Here is a 26,905-nt window from a genome sequence, read left to right as displayed (position 1 = left end):
ATTATGGAGTCCAAGAAAATTTTTATATACCGTCTCAAATAAAATTTTTAGAAAATGTTGGGGTCCCGGAACCCCGACCGTTACTATGTGGGTGCACCCCTTAATATATATAAGTGTAACTTAATCAAAGGACATTGAAAAACATCTTGTGAACAACAGACATATTAGTCATTTTTAACATGAACATTTACAATTATAATACACATATATCATCTTATTTTCTTGACATTATCAATGTCGTCTTCAACCACTGGATGTGGCTCTCAACCCTCTGGATGTTTTCATTTGTAAATGAGATTTGAAATGCAAGCGCCTGGAAATTGCAAAATAAACTAGACGGCGTCTGGATTTGAAAACTAGGCGGATTGGTTTGTCAGAAGGTCGGAACACTGACCGGCCGCCGAGAACATTCTTAGCAGGTTTTTTACACATGACGCTTGGTTATTGGTGTAGAAAAAACAGATGGACCGGTTTTTAAGTTGGACATGATGGAGTCGGTGGGATTTATGTAGAAATTTTTGGAATAGGATTTCTCAGTAAACAAAGTCAAATTTGATCATCTTTAAAATATTAACATATCATTTTTTTCAATCATCTAACATGTGCTTATTTTAAATGAGAAACATGATCAGTTTTATAGATTAAAATCACAGAAAAATATATTATGGTTGTTCGTTTTGTTTTCTTTTATTTTGAAGTTACAACTTTTTAGTATCATAAGTTTTGATCGGAACCATTTAGTTGATCATAACCACTGAAATCGAATCTTAAGAAATATAATATATATCCGAATTGAACTATAAAAGGAACTTTGAAGTGCATAGTTATTGCAATTGCCTTCTTTTCTAGACACATCCCATAACACTAACCTGTCATTTAACTTACGCTATGGAAGTTGAAATCATTTCCGAAGAGAGCATTAAACCATCGTCCCCAACACCGCACCACTTGAGAACATATAATCTTTCTCTCCTAGATTATCTTGTTGGATATCCTTACGTACCAATCATTTTTTACTACCCTAATCACAATGACAATGACAATAACATATTCCAAGCACTACAAAGGTCATTGGTTCTAAAGAAATCACTATCTGAAACCTTGACTCAGTTTTACCCACTTGCAGGAACACATAAGGGCGATTCAATTGAATGTAACGACGTTGGTGCTAACTATGTCTTAGTTTTGGTTCATGGTCGTCTTGATGGCTTTTTGCACAAACCTGACCTTGGATTGATTAACAGGTTCTTGCCATTAGAACCTAGTTTTGATCAATCTAGTGTGGGTTCTCGTGTCACAAATGTTCAAGTGAACATTTTCAAATGTGGTGGAATCGCTGTCGGGTTGTGTGTTTCACACAAGATCCTTGATGGGGCTGCACTCTACACTTTTCTAAAAGGATGGGCTAACATGGCTTCCAAAAGTGAAGAAGTTACTTATCCAAAGATAATTTCTCCATTAGTTTTTCCTGCTGAGAGCTTGTGGCTTAGAGACATATTCCAGGTTAGCTATCAAACAGTGCTAAAGGAAGGCAATTGTATCACAAAAAGATTCGTATTTGGTTCGGATTCCATAGCTACTTTAAAAGTTGCAGCTAGTAGAAATGGAGTGCAACAACCAATACGAGTTGAGGTGGTATCTGCTTTGTTATGGAAGTGTACAATAGCAGCATCTAAAGAAGCATATGGTATCCAGAAAACTACTTGGCTAAACCACTCTCTGAATCTTCGTAAAAAACTTCCAACAAAGACGTCAAAAGACTTGATTGGTAACATGATGTGGGTCTCAAGTGCAGTGTGCAAAGATAACGACGAAACCACATTGCATAGCTTGGTGAACAAGGTGCATGATAGCATTGTAAAAGTCAACGATGAGTTTGTAAACGAAGCATAGGGTGATGAATGGTACGTCGCAATGCATAAGTTACTTCAACAAATGGGAGAAATCGGCTCGGTAGGGCCAACAGAATATTATATTTTTACAAGTTGGTGTAAGATGGGTTTCAATGATATTGATTTTGGTTGGGGAAAGCCAAGTTGGGTGTCTGGCCTCATAGGTAAAGGATTCAAGGGGTTCTTCAATTTAGTGACTCTAATGGATACAAAATGTGGCGAGGGAGTTGAAGCATGGGTGACTTTGGATGAAGAAGAACTGAAGATTCTACAGTGCAATCCGGAGCTACTAGCGTATGCTTCGGTGGATCCAAGTCCGCTATCAAATGATCATGTCATATGAGTTAGAGATCTGTCTTAAAAACCAACGTCTTGGTTGTTAGTACTTTATATTGTGGCAAATAAATTTACATGTTCGTTTGCTTATTTTACCCGTCTTTTAAGCTTAGGTTTCTATTTTCCTGTCGTCACAACATGCCTAAGGGGCGCAGACATATGACTGTCCGTTGGTATTGCCTTTTCATTTAATCAAAGTTTGTTACGAAGTGGAGCATATTTGATTGAGAATATTAGTTGATCAAGAAGGGAATTAAATACCATCTGTTCGATCACAAAGATTTTAATTTACAAAAATAAGTTACAAGGATTTGGTTACAAAGGCATCCGAGCCTTTAGATGTCCATCAACTAGAGATTCTTGCATTCTATTATTTTACAAGCTCTCTTGCTTATTTTACCGCTCTTTTAAGCTTAGGTTTCTATTTTTCTATTATCGCACCGTGCCTCAAGGGCGGAGACATATGACTGTTAGTTGGTGTTAATTTTTCATTTAATAAAAGTTTAGTGGAAAATATTTGATTTAAATATTAGTGAATACAAGGGAATTAAATACCCTTTGTTCGATTACAAAGATTAAATTTACAAACATAAGTTACAAGGATTAAGTCACAAAATCATGCAAGGCACTAGATATCTATCGCCTAAAGATTCTTCTATTCCTCTCACTTTCGATCCTTGTAATTAACTTACTCCTAATTACCTGAAAACACTTTTTAAAATACATTAGCTAAAGCTGGTGAATGATGCTCACAAACTCGAAAGAATTTTCATAAACCATTAAGACACAATCACCAATCCTTTCAACAAACTCAATATGCCTCATCCTGAGTCATCACTACTAAACATACACATAACGGTTTCTGAGGAGTTATGTGCCCTTATTGTCAACATCATTACAAAACGTTTAAGTTTTAACGACGACAAAAGTCGTTGCTAAAGCCCCAAATGTCGCCGCTAAAAGTACTAGCGACAACATGTTGCCGCTGTTGAGTTGCCGCTAGTTCTTAGTTGCTATTGATCATTTGTCACCACTAATAATGTCTCTGCTAAAAGGTGTGGTCACTAAAGTCAAATTCGTCGCTAATTAGTCACCGCTAATACTTTTCAGGCGAACTCCTGAAGAGTAATAGCACCGACTTTGTTGCTGCTAAAGGCATCTAACTTGTTTTTTAAAAAAAATCTGGATTTTCCTTAACACTAAAAATACAACAAATATATGCAAGTTTTTCCGAACATGCATCATAACCATTGATATATATATATATAGGGGTAATTCTAGTGAAAACACTTTTTAAAGAGAAAACTTAAAAACTCCTAAGAAACTATTTTTTAACTTAATTTTTTTTTTTTTTAAAGTTTCTTTTTTTTCCATTATTCTTATATGTTGTTATTGATTGAAAAAAAAAACTTGTCAGTAACCTCATCGGTATAGTGCGCATGTGTAATAGTGTGTATTGCATATATGCAAAAGTGTTTGTATTGCATAGAATACAACCCTATTGCACATATTTGATACACGCTATTGTATATATGCAATATAAGACTAATACACACATCGAATACACATTAGTACGTATGTGTAATACATCATTAATGCACATGTGCACCATATCGACTTTTATTTTATTATTATTTTTTTTCCATATAATACAACACTACTACACATATACAATACACAAATATTGAATATATGCAATAAAACACTATTACACTCAAAAGTACATAGTAATACACATGTGTAATACAACGCTATCGCATAGTAATACGTATGTGCATTACAACGGTTTTTTTTTTTATTTTTTTTTATTTTTTGAGTGAAATATAAGAAAATATAAGAATAATGGCTAAAACAGAATTTTGAAAATATTTTTTTATTTTTAATTAAAAATAATTCTTTAAAAGTTTTTAGGAGTTTTTTAGTTTTCTCTTTAAAGGTGAGTTTTCTTTTAATCCTCTCCCTATATATATATATATATATATATATACATAAACATACATAACTGAAAACAAATACAAAAGCATGTTTAATCAGCGGCGGATCCAACAATTTTTTGCCAATGGGTTCACCGTTCGTATCGATTCAAAGGTCTGGTCGTTTTGACGGTTCGGGTCGTTCGATTTAGGTCATGGACATAAAAAAATATGACATAATAACTAAAAACAAAATCGTTATTAGAAATTAAAAAAACACATAATATAAATACGATGGTCCTTTTGAATTAAAAAAGAAAATAACACTCTATAGTAGTTCTGTATGATTATTCATCTTTTAAAAACGTTGCATTACATCTTCGACCGCAACTTTTTGAAGGAGCTCCCTTTCAATGTAACAAATGCAAAAATTGTTCAAATACTCATCACTCATAATAAAAGACGATGTTTATTGTTTATGTTGCAACTAAAATAGTCATTGTAACTTTTTCAACTAAAATAGTCATTAAAATGATGAAAGCATATATTTACTGACTACAAATGCAAACACCACTTAATTAAATATAAGAAGATGTATATGTATATTTCATGAAATCAATTAAATTTGATTTCTATCGGGTGATGTTTTCTAAAACTTATACAACCAGTTAGAAAAGAAAATGAAATATAAAATTAGAAAAACTACTAAAACACGGAATTGAACCCAGGTGCTTCATAAGAAAAGAGAGTTGCTTACCACCCGACCATGGTTCCACATTGTTAATTTTTCATTTACAATTTATATGTCGGTTCATTCTCATATTTTAAATAGACGTTCTGTGCAGGAAGTACTCCAGCCTCAAGATTTTGGTTCCTGCAAGTAATTCAGTCACCATATATAGGTCCATGTTTAATGCAAAACGCCTATCTTCAAAGTAACCTAAATCTTTTAAAATTAACTAGTTAGTATTAAAAATTGGATAGTATTTTATATTAAATAGGTTTTGTAACCCGTGCATTGCGCGGGAGATATTTTGGCCTCAATGGTTGCGAAACTGTGAAAAGAACCATATTGACCAAAAAAAAGAGATAAAAAAGAAAAAATAAAACCAATTTACTCAAATCGACATATCAGAATAGTCATTACAAAACAAAGAGGCTCAAAACACACAATACCTCATGGCCATTACTAACAAACCACACACCGCCAGCTAAAACCTTCCAACAAAAAATATAAATCGGAAAAGCTCCATTGAAACCGGTGATGCTAGACTGTCGTTATCTAGTCAAAAACAATACAAATCAGTGTCCTAATCACCTTAAACTAGTCAGGGTAAGTAGGGTGCAAACCACGAGGAGTATGTGGTCAGTGTAAAGCTAAACCGATTCATAACATTATGAAGTGATTCAATTAACAAAGTGCTGATCACACTAGCAAACAGTTTGGTTTTCTAGTAAACGAATAAATAATCAAAGATTCAATCAGTCAACAAAGCAAATCACACACGGGAATCCAAGTGAGCAATCAAATAGCAATCTCATGCAACTTAACAGATAAACTATCCTATGTCAACTGCAGACTGACTAACCGGTTAAACCTTAGGCATCCATGCTCGCTAACACACGACACTGGTTATCAAACGGTCTCTGTCAGTGTGACTCAACTAAGGGCAAACATATGTTTTCTTGCTATTAACAGGTCAAAACAATCCTATAAGCAATTATCATAGTAACTGGCACACTAATCGTTCGGATCAAAATAAACCTAAACTGACGTTGTGCGCAACAATACTAGACATCTATACTCATAGATTAACATCAGAATAATTACAATCAATCGTTCTAGTACAGGAGAAAATAACTAAAATATTACAAACTATATATCCCGGGTATTACTCGAAGGATCTAGCCGCGTCTCGGCATCTCTCGGGCTTCGGTATGATGGATAGGATCATTCACGGGACCTTGAGACGATTGGAAGTGATGGTTCTCCTCTCTTCTGCTCTGAAAATCGCCTGGATAGTGAATGATGGCGTTTAAGGTCGTCCAAACGAAATAAAACATCAAACCCTAACTTTCCCGACTATAGGGACCATCGCGTAGCGTGATGGCCATATTCCTATTCCATCGCGCTACGCGATGGAAAATAACCTCATATTTGGATTCTTCTCGTCGAGAAACTCAAAATTCATATATTATGGGTCCCGTAACTCATTTTCTAGCCCAGGATATGCTTGTTTTACTTCATGGTCGCTTTTTGTGAACACATCTTGTTCAGTTTTAGCATCGGCTTTAGGTTTCTCATTCAAACTCTTCCCAAATCCTTCTAACACTTCCAAAGACTTCAAGTTATGCTCCGGTCATCTCAAGATATCATTCCATGCTCGTACAAGTCTCCAATTTAGCATCTTTAACGATCAATGACCTGAAAAACAAAAGCACGTATGAAGTCCAAAGTTCTAACAATATACTAAACAAAACTACATAATTAACACACTATCTATATACAAAATACCCGAACATCACATCCCACACTTATCTTTTGCTTGCCCTCAAGCAAAACTCTAAGGTAAACATCAACCTCCATCATAGGTATATTAGTTATCACCATTAATACTAGCAAGGTTTAAGGTCATACCCAGTTTCCCAAACTGACACTTTCTAGATTGACAACTCACAAATAAAGTTAATGTTACAATAAAACTTTTGAACCGCCTAGACAAGTTACTTTGTTTCCGGTTAGGGCATACATGTTCATACCTCTCACACTATCAACACTCCTCTCGGTTTAATATCTGGACTAGCAAAAGATGTGCCAGTATATGTCTCTGCCCTCAAAATACCTAATATGAGTTACAACTTAATAAGCTTGCCGGTCAGTCTTATCTCCACCCATTAACCACCGGTTGCAGAAAGACTCGGACTAAGGGTTTTGCTGAGGATTAGGTTTGGGTGCGGATTAGGCTTATTTAGTGACTCGGGTGGATGAAACCCTGTTAAACAAACCAATATACAGACTCACGAATACAAACGAACTAATTACACAATCAACTGCTATTTACATACTCAACTGCTAATAACAACTGAAATACTAAACTGATAATTTCTTTTTGTCTTTTTGCTGATTTTTCAGATTTTTTTTTAAACTAATAATTACAACTCAGACTTTATAACTTTTCAACTCGTCTGACTAAATACCACTCGATATATATACGACTCGATAACAAACTGGATTTCATTACACGGGTTAAAATAAAATAAAGGCCAAGGCTGCAATGGTGTGTAATGTTCAGTTTAGCAAACGAAAAAGGATAAGGTCTATACGGGCTCCTAATGGATAATGTCGGGTAAGGAATTTATTTAGTGAGGAAATATGTACGGAACGGGTTTTCTAAAGTCTTAATCTCCATACAGGTAGTGGTATTAAGATCTTGAAAAGCATGTGACAAGCAAGTTCTAATTCTGTAAAACATACCGGTTTCCCTCAATAAATGACAAGACATGTTTTATATTTACTATATAATATGTGTATTAAGTATATGGGCTAATCTCACAATATGTCTGGAAATAAAGACTGCCGATATGAAACATGTATACCCGTCCCCTTGACTCGTTATCCCCGCCTAAACGATTCCATTTTCAACTTCTCATTTTAAAAACATTTGTCAGGAAAACTATCAAGAAGCTGAAAACCAACCATGACCAAAGACCTCTAACTTGACATTAATAGCAATAACTAACAGTTAATAACTTAGGTTTCTGAATACTCTTCGAGGTACTATCGGGCTAAAATTTTCAATTTCCCTCATCCCCACACTTGAGGTTGACATTGTCCTCAATGTTAAAATTTTAAAATAATTAACGAACATTTGAGGGACGAGGTTGAAATTGAATGTTTAACAATTTAAAAATCGGGCTCTAATGTGATAGTTCTAACACAAAAATCTACAATTACACTCTCAACATGTAAACTAAAATAACAAAATAGATTATGAAACTGCAATCACCTGATATGGCTAATAAGACAATACTAAAAAAAATGGCTCGCAAACCCTTATGAAAAATCGTCTTCTCCAAAGACTAAAACTGAATCAACAAAATCTTAAAATGCGTAGAAGCAAGCTTCTCACCGTGTGTAAGACATAGGTCTTTTAAGAATTTTGCAAAAAATGAAGTGTTAGTTCATTTTATTAAAATTTATTACCGAGCCGAATTATTTAAGTTTCATAATAAATTTTGTTAAATGAGTTAAAATGTTAAAAGACCTAACTCACTTTCGTAGGAATCACGACTGCATTTAGCTTATGCAACAAGCCCTTTAAACCCCCCGGTAGCCCGGGTGGACGAGTGAGGTCTCGTGAGGGTTTATAGTGAACTACACCCACAAAGTTCCAATACAACAAAATATACACGTACCTGGATTAACCACAACAAAAAAGAACATGAAAGCACTTTGGGTAGCTTAACTGAAACCTCGTTTTCAGACATAACTTTACCGCACACATCAAAATCCCAACTTTTTCCTTGCGGTATCCCCACACTTAGCTTTTGCTATGATGGTACGCTTGAAATACAATTAGTAATATAAAAAAAATGCAAACTAAAAATATACAAAATGTACAATTACCACCCTTTTGAAAATTTTATGATATTCAAGGTGGGCGGCTGGCCCGTTTCCATGCAGCCTTCTCGTTACATAAAAGCTCATCCTCAAGAGGTTGCTCCCAATCTTTTAACACACCAGAATCCGGCCCAAACATTTCCAACCTCCATTCTAAATCAAATTCAGGTGGTTTCTTTACCTCTTTCCTTTTCATATTCTTTCTCTTTCTTGTTGCTACTTCCTTATTATCTCTAACTCCATGCAATATCTCATTCCGTCCTTTCACCTTCATGCTACCATTTAGCTCATTCCTGTCAGTCACAAAACATTTCTCTTTTGTATGATCCTTTCTCAAGGATTCACACTTGTCAACAAAAGGGTTAGTAGCATTTCCAAATAATGATAACTGTTTATCACGATTCCCACACTTAATTCCCAAAACGCCCTTAGCACAATCAATTGCCGCATGTGCTGTGGCAAGGAATGGCCTACCCAGTACGACTGAAGATTGTGTATTATTTCCTTTAGCATAATCGAGTACAAGAAAGTCAACTGGGTAGGAAAATTCATCCACCTGGACCATTACATTAGTAGCCATGCCCCGAGGAAGTGTATGAGTTTGATCTGCCAACACCACGGTGGTGTTTACCCTTTCTAGCGGGCCAAATTCATACTAATCATATAAACTACCGGGCATGATACTAACACATGCTCCAAGATCTAGAAGTGCCCAATCAGTTTTAAATTCCCCAATTTGAATTGATAAAAATGGCACTCCCAGGTCTTGGAGTTTACCTGAGGTAGTATTATCCTCCACCTCCTCATTTCTGTTGTTGGTCAATTTACCATTTAAATAGTTTTCACAAGTACAATTTTCACAAAAAGACGTTTCATTCGTTTTTAGTTTCGATTCATTTTGGAAAATTGTTTTCTTTTGACCAACATAATTATTCTCATCACTAAACTCTTTCACCACCCCCTCAAAAACTGTGGTGGTGCATCAACTTCAACACTAGTAATTTCAAAATGAGGTAAAAGACTTACCGCATTGATGTACACATTGTTTCCTTTCTTTGAACTTGAACTGAAGTGTTGCGGGTTTACTGTGGTATCGCTCGGTAACTGACCCGCGTTTTTCTAAAATCTCGCCACATTTTCTGCAAGTTGACCAATCTGTCTCGACATCGCCTCTGAAGACTTATCTCTCAACTCGAACTGTTTCTGCATCTCTTTCTGATTATCTGTCACCAACTTCAACAACGCATCTAACTTCGAATGTACCAACTCATTTGAATTACCTGAGTTACCCTTCTGCTGGTCCTCATTCTGATTAACCGATGAACTGTTACCCCAGTAAACATCTCTGTTATACTCCTGACTGCTATTCTGATTGTATGAACCCTACTGATAACCGCCCTGATGGTAGCTGTTCTGCTGTCGGTTTTGACTAGACCCCTGAAAGTTGACTGACCCGCGGCGTTCCCGTAACTGAAGTTCGGGTGGTTTCTCAGGCCCGGGTGATAGGTGTTTGAATTAAACCCTTGGCATTTGGAATCCGCATACGCATAACTAACCTCCTCCTCGTCGGGATACTCGTCCTCATCAAACTCGGGGCAATTTTCTATCTTATGCCCCAACTCACCAGACTCTGCACAAACTGGGAACTTCACCCCGACTTTACCAACCTCTTTCTTTTTCTCTCGTCTATAACCCGCGAGTTCTCTTTCCAACTCTACAATTCTCTCTAATTCACTCGAGGCTGATTTAATTGATCTGGTGACCACCTGTTTCCGTCTTCGTTCTGCAGCTTCCTCTGACTTGGAGTCTTCACACATAAACTCCAAAAAATCCCAGTCATCCTCCTCAGGCTGATTAAACAACTGACCATTACAAGAAGCCTTCAAATATTTTCTGTCCTCATATGTCAACCCGTCAATAAAAAACTTAACCAATTCCCATAACTCGATCTGATGGTGTGGGAACTTCCTAATCATTTCCTTATAACAAGTAAAGGACTCATGAAATAACTCACTCGGTAACTGTGAAAAATTTCGAATCTCCATTGGGGCCTCGATGGTCTTTGACTGTGAATAATACTCGTTAAGGAAAACCTGCTGCATCTTACCCCAGCTCTTAATATTGTGCATCAGTAGCGAGTTGAACCAGTGTTTTTCTTTGTCTTTTAGTGAAAACTGGAACAACCGCAACCGAACCTCATCCTAATCGTATGTACCGTCACCGCTAGACCCGCAAATAGCTGAAAAATCTGACAAGTGTGAATACGGGTCTTCAGATCCCAGTCCGTGAAAGTGGGGAACTATGTTAATGTAGGACGGACGAGATTTGAATGTCGGTTGTCCCCGTATGTGAACCTGTGGGACAATCGGTGAGGCACCATCTGAAATAGCCGGTCTGAACCGACTATTAACACCCTGAACCGGAGGCCCATAATTCCTTCGTCTGGCCCTCGGTTCCTCAAAAGCTGGTCGGTTAACTTGAATTGGATGTCTTCGTTCCTCCCGATATCTTCCAACTCCATCTTTGTCTCGGTTTATGTTCCTCCACCTGTCACCTCTCACCCTGACCAGTTCCTCAACCTCCACAACCTCTTCAACATGCAAACCCGTGTCTTCATTTCTCGGTTCAAACCCGTTATTCCTTCTAATTCTCCAATCATCCCCATTACTGCCTTCATTCCTCAGTTCCCATTCCTCCTCATCTCCCTCTTCTTCATATTTAGTATGAATACTGACATGGTCAAAATCTCGAATAATCGGCTGTCGGTGACGAGGGGTATTGTTCGGGGTTGATGGCCCGGGTTTGTCATGGTTTCGGTTTCGGTTTCTGGATTGTCGGGCTGAATTTTGGGGTTGCTGATTTGTGTTTATTGGTGGTAACTAGTCTTTATTGGGTGGATTTTGGTTATTCGGTGGGTTAGGCTCGGGTTGGAAAATATTGATCTCGGGTGGTGGGTTTTGGTTTTAATTCTGGTTTTGGTTCTGACCTTCCATGTCTGGCTGCCTGATCTGAGCTCGGTTCTGCCGAGCTAAACGTTCAATCTCTGGCTCATAAATCAATGGAGAACCCTTTCTTGAATTGCGGGTGTGCATAAACCTGTTACCTGCACAACTAACACACCCCGTATAAAACGGGAAAATAAAACTAAACTAAATTAAACTAAACTAAACAAAGAAATAAATTAATCACAAAAACACTAAGCGCACTAACTCCCTGGCAATGGCGCCATTTTGATGCTACACTGTCGCTATCTAGTCAAAAACAATATAAATCAGTGTCCTAATCACCTTAAACTAGTTAGGGTAAGTAGGGTGTCGAACCACGAGGAGTATGTATCGCCTAAAGATTCTTCTATTCCTCTCACTTTCAATCCTTGTAATTAACTTACTCCTAATTACTTGAAAACACTTTTTAAAATACATTAGCTAAAGCTGGTGAATGATGCTTACAGACTCGAAAGAATTTTCATAAACCATTAAGACACAATCACCAATCCTTTCAACAAACTCAGTATGCCTCATCCTGAGTCATCACTACTAAACATACACATAACGGTTTCTGAGGAGTTATGTGCCCTTATTGTCAACATCATTACAAAACGTTTAAGTTTTAACGACGACAAAATTCGTTGCTAAAGCCCCAAATGTAGCCGCTAAAATTACTAGCGACAACATGTCGCCACTGTTGAGTTGCCGCTAGTTCTTAGTTGCTATTGATGATCTGTCACCACTAATAATGTCTCCGCTAAAAGGTGTGGTCACTAAAGTCAAATTCGTCGCTAATTAGTCACCGCTAATACTTTTCCGGCGAACTCCCAAAGAGTAATAGCACCGACTTTGTCGCTGCTAAAGGCATCTGACTCGTTTTATAAAAAAAATCTGGATTTTCCTTAACACTAAAAACACAACAAATATATGCAAGTTTTTCCGAACACGCATCATAACTATATATATATATATGTATATGTATAGGGGTGGGTTCTAGTAAAAACTCCTCTTAAAGAGAAAACTTAAATACTCATAAAAACTTCTAAAGAAACTATTTTTAACTTTTTTTAAAATTTTTTTGTAGTTTCTTTTTTTCCATTATTTTTATATATTGTTATTGGTTAAAAAAAAATAACTTGTGGATAACCTCGTTGGTATAGTGCGCATGTGTAATAGTATGTATTGAATATATGCAAAAGTGTTTGTATTGCATATAATACAACACTATTGCACATATTTGATACACACTATTTTATATATGCAATATTAATACACACATCGAATACACATTAGTACATATGTGTAATACAACATTAACGCACATGTGCACCGCATCGAATTTTATTTTATTATTATTTTTTTTCTATATAATACAACACTACTACACATATACAATACACAAATATTGAATATATGCAATAAAACACTATTAAACTCAAAAGTACATAGTAATACACATGTGTAATACAACGGTATCGCATAGTAATACGTATGTGCATTATAACAGTTTTTTTTTATTTTTTATTTTTTTATATTTTTTGAGTGAAATATAAGAAAATATAAGAATAATGGCTAAAACAGAATTTTAAAAATATTTTTTTATTTTTAATTAAAAATAATTCTTTAAAAGTTTTTAGGAGTTTTTTAGTTTTCTTTTTAAAGGTGAGTTTTCTCTTGATCCTCTCCATATATATATATATATATATATAGACAGACATAAACATACATAACTGACAATAAATACAAAAGCATGTTTAATCAGCAGCGGATCCAGCAATTTTTTGCCAGTGGGTTCATCGTTCGTATCGATTCAAAGTAACCTAAATGTGTATTGTCTGGTCGTTTTGACGGTTCGGGTCGTTCGGTTTAGGTCATGGACATAAAAAAATATGACATAATAACTAAAAACAAAATCGTTATTAGAAATTAGAAAACACATAATATAAATACGATGGTCTTTTTGAATTAAAAAAGAAAATAATACTCTATAGTTGTTCTGTATGAGTTTTCATCTTTTAAAAATGTTGCATTACATCTTCGACCGCAACTTTTTGAAGGAGCTCCCTTTCAATGTAACAAATGCAAAAATTTTTCAAATAATCATCACTCATAATAAAAGGCAATGTTTATTGTTTATGTTGAAACTAAAATAGTCATTAAAATGATGAAAGCATATATTTACTGACTAAAAATGCAAACACCACTTAATTAAATATAAGAAGATGTATATGTATATTTCATGAAATCAATTAAATTTGATTTCTATTGGGTGATGTTTTCTAAAACTTATACAACCAGTTAGAAAAGAAAATGAAATATAAAATTAGAAAAACTACTAAAACAGGGAATTGAACCCAAGTTGCTTCATAAGAAAAGATAGTTGCTTACCACCCGACCATGGTTCCACATTGTTAATTTTTCATTTACAATTTATATGTCGATTCATTCTCATATTTTAAATAGACGTTCTGTGCAAGAAGTACTCCAGCCTCAAGATTTTGGTTTCTGCAAGTAATTCAGTCACCATATATAGGTCCATGTTTAATGCAAAACGCCTATCTTCAAAGTAACCTAAATCTTTTAAAATTAACTAGTTAGTATTAAAAATTGGATAGTATTTTATATTAAATAGGCTTTGTAACCCGTGCATTGCGCGGGAGATATTTTGACCTCACTGTTGCGAAACTATGAAAAGAACCATATTGACCCAAAAAAAAGAGAGAACAAAGAAAAAATAAAACCAATTTACTCAAATCGACATATCAGAATAGTCATTACAAAACAAAGAGGCTCAAAACAAACAATTCCTCATCTCCATTGCTAACAAACCACACACCGCCAGCTAAAACCTTCCAACAAAATAAATAAACCGGAAAAGCTCCATTGCAACCGGTGATGCTAGACCGTCGCTATCTAGTCAAAAACAATACAAATAAGTGTCCAAATCACCTTAAACTAGTCAGGGTAAGTAGGGTGTCGAACCACGAGGAGTATGGGGTCAGTGTAAAGTGAAACCAATTCCAAACATTATGAAGTGATTCAATTAACAAAGTGCTGATCACACTAGCAAACAGTTTGGTTTTATAGTAAACGAACAAATAATCAAAGATTCAATCAGTCAACAAAGCAAATCACACACGGGAATCCAAGTGAGCAATCAAATAGCAATCTCATGCAACTTAACATATAAACTATCCTATGTCAACTGCAGACTGACTAACCGGTTAAACCTTAGGCATCCATGCTCACTAACACACGGCACTGGTTATCAAACGGTCTCTGTCAGTGTGACTCAACTAAGGGCAAACATATGTTTTCTTGCTATTAACAGATCAAAACAATCCTATAAGCAATTATCATAGTAACTGGCACACTAATCGTTCCGATCAAAATAAACCTAAACTGACGTTGTGCGCAACAATACTAGACATCAATACTCATAGATTAACATCAAAATAATTACAATCAATCGTTCTAGTACAGGAGAAAATAACTGAAAGATTACAAACTATATATCCCGGGTATCACTCGAAGGATCTAGCCGCGTCTCGGCATCTCTCGGGCTTCGGTTATGATGGATAGGATCATGCACGGGACCTTGAGACGATTGGAAGTGATGGTTCTCCTCTCTTCTTCTCTGAAAATCACCTGGATAGTGAATGATGGCGTCTAGGGTCGTCCAAACGAAATAAAACATCAAACCCTAACTTTCCCGACTATAGGGACCATCGCGTAGCGCGATGGCCATATGCCCATTCCATCGTGCTACGCGATGGAATATAACCTCATATTTGGATTCTTCTCGTCGAGAAACTCAAAATTCATATATTATGGGTCCCGTAACTCATTTTCTAGCCTAGGATATGCTTGTTTTACTTCATGGTCGCTTTTTGTGAACACATCTTGTTCAGTTTTAGCATCGGCTTTATGTTTCTCATCCAAACTCTTCTCAAATCCTTCTAACACTTCCAAAGACTTCAAGTTATGCTCCGGTCATCTCGAGATATCATTCCATGCTCGTTAAAGTCTCCAATCCGTAGTTAGGGTTTTACTTTCGTTTTCTTGTTTTTCTCTGTAATCAATCACAATAGTCTGTAATTTCAATTCGTGATAATAATAGTAGTGTTGATTGTTCTTGATATTGATTCATTGATCCAATTTCATAACAATTGGTATCAGAGCCTGATGGTTGGGTAAAAGTTGGTTTATTTTATATATTAATTAATTAATTTTAGTTAAATAATCGAATGAACATTGGTACTTCAGGCATTGTTATGTGTTTTCAGGACATTGGAAGCTTTAGAGCTTAACGAGGATATTTACGAGCTTTGAATGAAGATCGAGAAGTGAGAGATTGGACGTGCACGCATCACGAGGCATTCAAGAAGATTAAATAAAAAAAATCTAAAGTTTTACATCTTCGCGATACGCGAAGATGCAAAGAACGGCAACTTCGCGATACGCGAAGTTGCAGAAATTAGGCCGCGACTATTTTGTCCTTCGCGATACGCGAAGAAGTGCGCCTATCATCTTCGCGATACACGAAGATGCTTAAGTCGGCCAAAAATTTAGGTTTGCCTTATATAAACCTCTTAACCTCCCCAATCGGTTTTTGATGACTTCCAAAGGCAAAAGAGGCTGCTTAGGACGATTTTCCACCATTCCAAGGCTTCCGGTTCATCTCGGGTTTGCATGTTCATCAAGATAAGTGATATAATCAATATGTCGATGCTTGGCTAAGTTTTTGTTCGTTCTAGGCTAAGGTTTTGTGTGAAATACTGTTATGATCATATTCTTATGCTTAATCGTTATAGCTTGATTGATTTTATATGAATTTGTCTTGCTTAATTAGTTATTTGGTTGATTAAAGTTTGTGTTTGCGATTATTGAGTTGTGTAACGTTTGTTTGGTTGTTCACCAACATTTAGGGTTTAAGCTGTTGTGTCATTGAACTAAAATCATCAAACCTTATCATTGAGTTTGTTTTCCTAGACATTGATTTGACAATTGTGGAGTCCGGGTTCATTTGTGTCAACAATTCGGTTAGGGTATCGTTTATCATCATAAATAAAACCATAGGACTAGCAATTATTATAACACCAAAGACGAGAGAATCTGTGATTAACGCATGGAACACATAACCCGAACCTAGAATGAATGCTTTTCATTAATATTATTTACAAATCGTTTTTAAGTAATTATTTAGTTTTAATTAATCTTTTTCTAAAAACCGCTTGACATCGTCTGTCCGACTTAGTTTAATAATTAAATTAGTAGTATTAAAATTAGCACTTTCCTTGAGTCCCTGAGGAGACGACCTTACTTACCCGTACTTATTATAGGTATTTAAGTCTTAAAATTAATTGTTTGAGTAGACCGCGACAGCCTATGTCAGAGCCTCGTTGGCTCGAATCTAAAGAAATTGATCATTTGTTCCGCTGAAGTCAATCAAGATGGTGTCAACGAAGTTCGAATTGGAGAAATTCGATGGTAAGAATGATTTCTCGCTCTAGAGGGTGAAAATGAGGGCTCTACTGGTTCAACAAGGTATCTCCGATGCCTTGTCAGGAGAGCCAAACATGCCAGAAGGGTTTACAGATGAAGAAAAGAAAGATATCTTAGAGAAGGCACATTCAACAATCATTTTAAGCCTCGGTGATCGTGTTCTTCGTGAAGTCTCAAAGGAAATCACGGCGACTGGAGTTTGGGCAAAACTTGAAACCCTGTACATGACCAAATCACTAGCAAATAGGCTATATTTGAAGAAAAGACTCTACACTTTCCAAATGACTCCGGGTAAGTCATTAGAAAGTCATACTAATGAATTCAACAAAATAATTCTTGATCTAGAGAATATTGAAGTTGAATTAGAAGATGAAGATCAGGCAATCATCTTTCTCTCATCTTTGCCTTCAACCTATGAACATTTTGTGGATACTCTCATGTATGGGAGGGATACACTATCCATGGAAGATGTTCTTGCTGCCCTAAATTCCAAAGAACTGAATAAAAGGGTGGAAACTCAAGAAGATATGGGTGATGGCTTATTTGTAAGAGGAAGACTAGAACAGAGGAGTCAAAGAACAAAAGGTGCAGGAAGGTCTAAGTCAAAACCAAAAAGAATCATGAGGTGTTTTATTTGTAATTCGGATAAACACTTAAAGAGGGATTGTCCTGAAAGAAATAAGAAGAAGAAAGCAGAAGGTTCTTCTAAGCCTCAAGGTAACAATGTAGATGATCCTTTGGATGGTTATGACAGTGCAGATGTATGTGTAGTATCTAAGGATAGTTGTAATGGTGGTTGGATTATGGATTCAGGGTGTTCATACCATAGGACACCTAATAGAGAATGTTTTAAGGATTTGAAATTAGAGGATCTTGGGGTAGTAAAGCTAGGTGATGATAGAACATGCTCCATTAAGGGACATGGTATTGTAGCTTTAAGTTTGGATAATGGAACAGAGGTTGAGTTAACCAATGTTAGGTATATCCCATCGTTAACCAAAAATTTAATTTCCTTTGGTACATTTGAAAGAAATGGATATGGTGTGAGTTTGAAGAATGGCAAAGCCAGGGTGATAAAGGGCTCAATGGTTGTAACGTATGGATCCAGAGGGGAAAATAGCATCTATGTTTTAGATGGGACTGCAATATTGGGGACTGTTTCAGTTGCTAAGGGCAAAACAGTCAATATTGCAAAATTGTGGCATAATAGGCTTCACCATGTAAGTGAAATGGGCCTGATGGAACTAAAGTAGCAAGAGGTAATAAAAGATCTTGTACGTTGTGATGTAGGATCTTGTGAAAACTGTATTTTAGGTAAAGCTAAAAGGGTTAGTTTTCCTAAAGGGATACAAAAGTCCAAAGGAGTATTGGATTATGTACATGCTGATTGTTAGGGACCTACAAAACATAAGTCTTTAGGTGGAGTTTCTTATTTTCTTTCTATCATTGATGATTATTCAAGAAGAGTATGGGTATATATTCTAAAGAATAAGTCTGATGCCTTTAGTATGTTCAAAGATTGGGCAATTTTAGTTGAAACACAGACATAAAGAAGAGTTAAGAAACTAAGAACTGACAATGGATTAGAATTCTGTAGTGGTGAGTTTAATAACTACTGCAAGGACAGAGGAATAGCAAGGCATTTAACCATTCCTGGAACTCCTCAGCAGAATGGATTAGTAGAAAGAATGAATAGGATTTTGCTTGAAAGGGTTAGATGTACGTTGATATCTGCAGGGATGCCCAAAGGGTTTTGGGCAGAAGCTGTGAAGACTGCAGCATATCTAGTTAATAGGACTCCATCTAGTGCAATAGATATGATGGTTCCTATGGAGAAATGGTAAGGTGTTAAAACTGATTATAGTAATTTAAAGACTTTTGGCTGCTTGGCTTACTCACATATTAGCCAAGGAAAACTGGAACCAAGAGCTGTTAAATGTGTGATGATTGAATATCCTGACGAAGTTAAAGGATATAAACTATGGAGACTTGATGGTGAAGGACCCAGGGTTATAGTCAGTAGAAATGTTGTGTTTCAAGAAGATGTTATGTACAAAGATGTTATTAAGGGGTCAACTGGTGAAAGTAAGATTGATCAAAGGGTTCAAGTTGAGGTGGAGCCCATTAAAGAAGTATATGAACATGGAAGTGCAGTTAGTTCTACTGAAAATGAAGACAAGGGTAATTCTTGAAATATGAGTCAGAAAGGTATAGTTTGGCTAGAGATAGAGAAAGAAGGCATGTAATTCCTCCTTTAAGATACAGAGATGTTGATGATATATCAGTATTTGTACTTAGTGTGGCACAAGAGGAAAGTTTAACTAAACCATTGTCATATTCTGAAGCAATAAATTCAATAGACAAGGATAAATGGTTGCAAGCTATGAATGAAGAAATGAATTCTTTGAATAAGAATGGGACTTGGTTATTGGTTGATAAGCCTGAGAAACAAAGATTTGTATCCTGCAATTGGATTTACAAGATCAAGGAAGGAATGCCAGGAAAGCAGCCTAGGTATAAAGAAAGGCTAGTAGCAAAGGGATTCTCACAGAAGGCTGGTATAGATTATAATAAGATCTATTCACCTGTTGTGTGATTGCAGATTCTATTGGGTTAATATTGGCATTAACAGCTCAAGAAGATTATGAACTGGAACAACTTGATGTAAAGACAACATTTTTTCATGGAAATTTGGAAGAAAAGATATATATGCATCAACCACAAGGTTTTGAGGTTGAGGGGCAAAACGGGAAAGTTTGTTTGTTGTTAAGATCTTTATATGGGTTAAGGCAGTCGCCTAGGCAACGGTATTTGAGCTTTGATCAATACATGGTGACTAATGGTTTTAATAGAAGTAAGTTTGATAGCTGTGTTTACTTCAAAGAGTATAAAGATGGTCAGTATGTCTATCTATTGCTGTATGTAGATGACATGTTGGTTGCTTGTAAAGACAAACAAGTAATTCAAGATACTAAAGATTTGTTAAAAAGGGAATTTGACATGAAAGAGCTTGGTGAAGCAAAAAGGATTTTGGGTATGGAGATTACCAGAAACAGAGATCAAGATTTGTTATACTTGACTCAGAATGCTTATACTAATAAGGTATTGTCAAATTGTGCTATGAGTCATTGTAAAGCAGTTAGTACTCGATTAGCTACACATTGATAAAGACAGTCCTGTATCAGAAGAGGATGAAGTTTTTATGAGTAATATGCCTTATGCTAATGTTGTAGGGAGTTTGATGTATCTTATGGTATGTACTAGGCCTGACTTGGGATATGCAGTTAGTCTAGTTAGTAGATATATTTCAAAGCCTGGTAAGAGTCATTGGGAGGCTGTAAAATGGATATTGAGGTATTTGCAGGGTTTCAAAGGTGTTGGTTTAATTTTTGGAAAAGGTTCTATTGATAAAGGGGTTGATGGATATGCAGACTCAGACGTTGCTAAAGATCTGGATAATGGTAAGCCTATGACAAGTTATGCTTTTACAGTTTGGGGATCTTTGATTAGTTGGAAAGCTTCCTTATAGAAGATTGTAGCTCTTTCTACCACAAAGGCTGAGTATGTAGCTCTTACTGAAGCAGTTAAAGAAGCATTGTGGCTTAAAGGTTTTATTTCTGAGCTGAGGGGTAGTTTGGTCTAACCGATAGTTTTTTGTGATAATCAGGGTGCAGTGCAGTTTACAAAGAATGTAGTTTATCATGAAAGAACTAAACATATAAATGTTAAGTTTCATTTTATAAGGGATATTGTTAGAGCAAAAGAAGTGATGATTAAAGAAGTAGATACAATGGAAAATGGTGCTGACATGTTTACTAAGGTGTTGCCAGGTTCAAAGTTTCAATTTTGTTTAGATCTTTTAAACATTGGAGAGCATTGATGACAAGGTAGAGATTGTTAAGAGTTGTGTCATAAATGTATTGGGCAGGTGTGTCATAAACTTAAGAATTGTGTTATAAATGTATTGGGTAGGTGTGTAACTTTTCTATAGTTCAGGGACTGATGTTGTTAATAGTGTAATTAAGTTTGTTATAGCTGTTAGAGGTTGATAAAAGGGGGCTAATCACGTAGTTAGGGTTTTACTTTCGTTTTCTTGTTTTTCTCTGTAATCAATCACAATAGTCTGTAATTTCAATTCATGATAATAATAGTAGTGTTGATTGTTCTTGATATTGATTCATTGATCCAATTTCATAACAAAAAGATTGCTAGAAACATATTTTGTACAAATCCGTCCTTAATTTTAAGGTCACAAAACTAAAATTCTTATTATGTTAGTGTCAGACACAAAAATACAGTTAGTCTTCACTATAAAGAAGTCAAAGAACTCATGTACAAAAGAAAAGGTTCAAGAACTTAATGGGAAGTAATTATACTACTTCTAACATAGTGATATAAAATTTAAATCCAAAAGGCATGACGGTTTTACCATTTCTAGTGATAAAAAATTGTTTATCAAATGGCAAATATGACTTCCTCTTATTTAGATTACTTAATTCCCTACAAATCAAATGCACAACATCAATGTGAGTTAACTCATTCTTGCTTTTACAGATCAGACAACTGTTGATAGAAGCTTTAGATAGAGCTCATTATAAGGAAAATATATAAGTTTTTATATAAAAAGAAATGCTAGAAAAGAGGGTAAATACAGAAATTTTTTAAAAAAAAATTGAGAATAGGTGTAGATTTCAAATGAATTTGATTAGAAACTATAAAAGTAATGACCTTTAATACTTTTGGGCATGTAATACCGTATACTAAGATTCACAATTTTAGATATGAAGAATTAATACAGAAATCAATAACGTAACAACAAATAAACAGAAAACGGTATAGAAAATCTCAAAACTAATGATGTGTTTTTTGACTACCACGTACTTACACATAATAATTACAGCAAGAACCAAACTAAGAGAATAGAAATTTATACTTATATCATTGTTTATGATTGTTTACACTCGTTAGTTTAGGCTATGAGTAATGGTTAATGTCCTTTAAGAGGCATTTTCCGTTGTATAATTATCACCTTTTATAATTAAAAAAAAGCTTGTGAAATGGATATATAATATCTCTTAATACTCTTCAATTATTTAACACTTAAAGACACATATGAGTTTTATTGTAAAAACGCCCAAGCCTTTATAACGTCACATAATGCCCTGGGAGATGATGCACGGGCTTTATCTATCCATAAAACGCTCCTATAATGCCCCAATTAGGTGAGTGAAGAATAAACGTATGGTTAGCTTTTTGTATGTTAGTTTCGCTCCTATAATGCCCCAATTAGGTGAGTGAAGAATAAACGTATGGTTAGCTTTTTGTATGTTAGTTTCATGTTGTGTGGTGAATTTGGGTATCTAGCCGCTTGCCATTGCCTTTGTATTTTAGAAAGAATATATATACACAATTTTCAATTCTCATGTGTTCAAAAGTAGAGATTCATGGCATTTAGGAAATGCGAATATTCATAAACAATAACATCATTTGTATTTTATATCGAGTTCACATTATCTTTTATGACACAATTTATGAAGTTTATAGGGTTTTGGTTATTTTAATTGTCGAAACACGAGATGAATCTGACCTGATCCATGACGATGTTTCCACGGATTTCGAGATGAACGAACCACGTCTTGATCTTCTTCTCCGGCTGGTTAGGATCTGCAATGACTTTTTGGGGGTGTGGAGGTGACCGCTAAGAAATCTCCAGGATCTCTTGTTCACAGACACAAAAATATGGTGGTGGCTCTTATTGAGAATGACCAACCCCTAATAAGGAGGTGGAGACCTCCTTATATAGGGAGCCTCATGGCTACCATCATGGTACCCTAATGGGCCTAGCCTAGTTAGGGTTACCTCCACAAAACCCCCTCAGCCCAATAACATTGTATTAGTCCCTATAATAAAATAAGCCAAACATAATAAATTTAGGGTCGTAAAACCGGGTTTAGTACCATACCCCTACAAGCCCCCCAAGTCCAGCGTTGCTCCTGGGCGCGCAAGCGTTTAGGTGGAGCGCTGGACTTTATGAGGTGTGTTAGGGCGTGAGGCGGTTTTTTTCCTTTTCTTCGGCCTTATCTTTATTGTCTTTGAGTTTTGGGAGGTTTTCTTCATGATGGTGACGTGTTGTGGTTTTTATGATAATGATGGTGCACTAGCATGAATAAGATATAGCACGCCGAATAATAAAAGCCTGCGCGCGAGGCGACTTACGAGCTATGAGAATAATAAAGCTTGCGCGCGAGGCGACTTATGAGCTATGAGAATAATAAAAGCTTGCGCGCGAGGCGACTTACGAGCTATAAGAATAATAAAGCTTGCGCGCGTGAGGCGACTTACGAGCTGTAAAAATAATAAAGCCTGCGCGCGAGGCGACTTATGGATCTATAAGAATAATGAAGCCTGCGCGCGTGGCGTCTTACGAGCTATAAGAATAATAAAAGCTTGCGCGCGAGGCGTCTTACGAGCTATAAGAATAATAAAAGCATGCGCGCGAGGCGTCTTACGAGCTATATGAATAATAAAGCTTGCGCGCGTGAGGCGACTTACGAGCTACAAAAAATAATGAAGGCTGCGCGCGAGGCGACTTACGGATCTATGTGAATAATAAAGCTTGCGCTCGTGAGGCGACTTACGAGCTGTAAAAATAATGAAGCCTGCGCGCGTGGCGTCTTACGAGCTATAAGAATAATAAAAGCTTGTGCGGCGTCTTACGAGCTATAAGAATAATAAAAGTTTGCGCGCGAGGCGTCTTACGAGCTATATGAATAATAAAGCTTGCGCGCGTGAGGCAACTTACGAGCTGTAAAAAACAATGAAGCCTGCGCGCGAGGCGACTTACGGATCTATGTGAATAATAAAGCCTGCGCGCGTGAGGCGACTTACGAGCTGTAAAAATAATGAAGTCTGCGCGCGAGACGACTTACGGATCTATGAGAATAATGAAGCCTGCGCGGGTGGCGGCTTACGAGCTATAAGAATAATAAAAGCTTGCGCGCGACGCGTCTTACGAGCTATAATAATAAAAGCTTGCGCGCGAGGCGTCTTACGAGCTATATGAATAATAAAGCTTGCGCGCGTGAGGCGACTTACGAGCTGTAAAAATAACGAAGCCCGCGCGCGAGGCGACTTACGGATCTATGAGAATAATGAAGCCTGCGCGCGTGGCGTCTTACGAGCTATAAGAATAATAAAAGCTTGCGTGCGAGGCGTCTTACGGGCTATAAGAATAATAAAAGCTTGCGCGCGAGGCGACTTACGAGCTATAAAATGATGATAATGACTGGCCCACAAGGGCCTCCTCCGCGCAGGATGAATATCCCGGCCTGTTTTCAAAATAATAATGGAGGCACAAATGGCCAGATAATAATAATGATGTCATAGGTGTGTGTGCGGCTCGTAGCCGAACCTGCAAAAACATGTCAACTAAAAGTGGATGTATTGCATGGTTCCCATCCTCGGGCCAATTATGAGGTGTGCCCAACCTTTAAGCTTGGCGCGTGGCCTATGGGTTTATGAGGATTCCCAACCTTTAAGTTTGGCGCGTAGCCATATGGGATATTATGAGGATTCCCAACCTTTAAGTATGGCGCGTAGCCATATGGGATATTATGAGGATTCCCAACCTTTAAGTATGGCGCGTAGCCATATGGGATATTATGAGGATTCCCAACCTTTAAGTATGGCGCGTAGCCATATGGGATATTATGAGGATTCCCAACCTTTAAGTATGGCGCGTAGCCATATGGGATATTATGAGGATTCCCAACCTTTAAGTATGGCGCGTAGCCATATGGGATACTATGAGGATTACCAACCTTTAAGTATGGCGCGTAGCCATATGGGATATTATGAGGATTCCCAACCTTTAAGTATGGCGCGTAGCCATATGGGATATTATGAGGATTCCCAACCTTTAAGTATGGCGCGTAGCCATATGGGATATTATGAGGATTCCTAACCTTTAAGTATGACGCGTAGCCATATGGGATATTATGAGGATTCCCAACCTTTAAGTATTGCGCGTAGCCATGTGAGTACAATCATGGTTGTTCTTATCCTGATTTGGATTAGACTGTTCATTTGTTATGTCGCTTACGCGCGGCCTGCGCAATGTCTCCTTTATTCTCACGCGCAGATGTGGTGCGTGAGCGTGCATGATGCGTGAGCATCTAATATGCATGAGCATACGTGAAGCCCAATAACATATGTGATTCGTGAGCATATGAGATGCGTGAGCATGTGATATGCGTGAGCATACGTGATGCGTGAGCATACGTGATGCGTGAGCATATGAGGTATGCGTGAGCATACGTGATACGCGTGAACATGCGTGATGCGTGAGCATGTGATATGCGCCACGAGCATAGGTTTTGGCTGTCTTCATGAGCATGTGATATGCGTGAGCTGTGGCGTAGAGTAATCGCCGGGAGCGCGCATGCGACCCGCCATGACGTAGAGTGATCGCCGGGAGCGCGCATGCAATTCGCAGTGGCGTAGAGTGATCGCCGGGGGCGCGCATGCGACCCGCTGTGGCGTAGAGTGATCGCCGGGAGCGCGCATGCGACCCGCTGTGGCGTAGAGTTATCAAAATCGCTCCCTGTGGATCAACTTCGTATTCCGCATGCGCGCTCCCGGCGATCACTCTACGCCACAGCAGGTCCCATACGCGCTTGTAGGCTCCTGGACGGATCGTACACGGGACGTCGCTAACAACGCAGGTGCGGAATCCCTGCGTGGGTAGATACGAGTGTAGAGTATGTAGAGATCGAACACGAAAGCAATAAACCAACCACGTTATATTAATAACAACCACGTGACCCGAGGTCACTGTTACAGACTATGACACGAACACGTTCACTGAACAACTGAAACAAACCCTAAAACGAACAACTCCGTAAACTGTTCGCTGAACAGTATATAAACACGACAACTTCGCCACAGGCGAAGTTGTCAATAACTTCGCTGATTCAACAAGTTCGCCATAGCGAACTTGTTGACAACTTCGCGCTTTACATAAACAATCAAATTCAAAACATAATTACATTACAGACTCGATTACAAATGCTAGACTATGAACTACTGACACACATGTACCAACAGACTCCCCCTTGGCAGTAGCTTCATATCTTGATCTTCAAATCTTGAGTCTTGTAATCATGCATCTCTATGCATGCGCCCCTTCTCTAACACATACTGACACCACCCGTTGATATTTCCTAGCTTGATCCTTCCAAACAGGAATGTAGAAGATCTTCTTCTCGTTGAGCACTTTCAGATCAGCCTTCGATAGATTAACAAGATGCATCGGGTTGTAAACCCGAAGTACTTCTTGTTCATCCTCATCTTCCATTACCGCCTCAGCTGTCTCGCAATCTACGTACCACCATTTTAGATCTTTGAGCACGTCCTTGGGCATGAACTTCATCGGTACTTCTTTAAGGCACCGGATCGGTTTGTATTTCATAACCATCCAAGGTTTTCCATCAACTCTCAGATCTCTATCCTTGTCTTCGACAAGTTTTCCCTTTTGTGGTTTCAGTAGCTCAAACTTTTTATCTTTAACACACTCTTTCCACACGATCTTCGCAATAATTCTAGCCATGTTGTCTTCGCTTCTGTTTACCAATCCCAATCTGGCTAAATCTT

At 37.2% G+C, this 26,905-nt stretch overlaps 1 pseudogene; it reads left to right on the top strand.

The window, feature by feature from the left end:
• Positions 1-740: 740 nt before the first annotated feature.
• Positions 741-2,235, top strand: LOC143620865 (limonoid 7-O-acetyltransferse pseudogene; annotated as a pseudogene).
• The last annotated feature ends 24,670 nt before the right edge of the window (positions 2,236-26,905 follow it).

This window comes from Bidens hawaiensis, unplaced genomic scaffold, assembly GCF_021521415.1.
Source record: "Bidens hawaiensis isolate Kalapana, Puna unplaced genomic scaffold, B.hawaiensis_p1.1 tig00002717_1, whole genome shotgun sequence".
Classification (NCBI taxonomy): domain Eukaryota; kingdom Viridiplantae; phylum Streptophyta; class Magnoliopsida; order Asterales; family Asteraceae; genus Bidens; species Bidens hawaiensis.
This window is presented reverse-complemented; position numbering and strand designations above follow the sequence as displayed.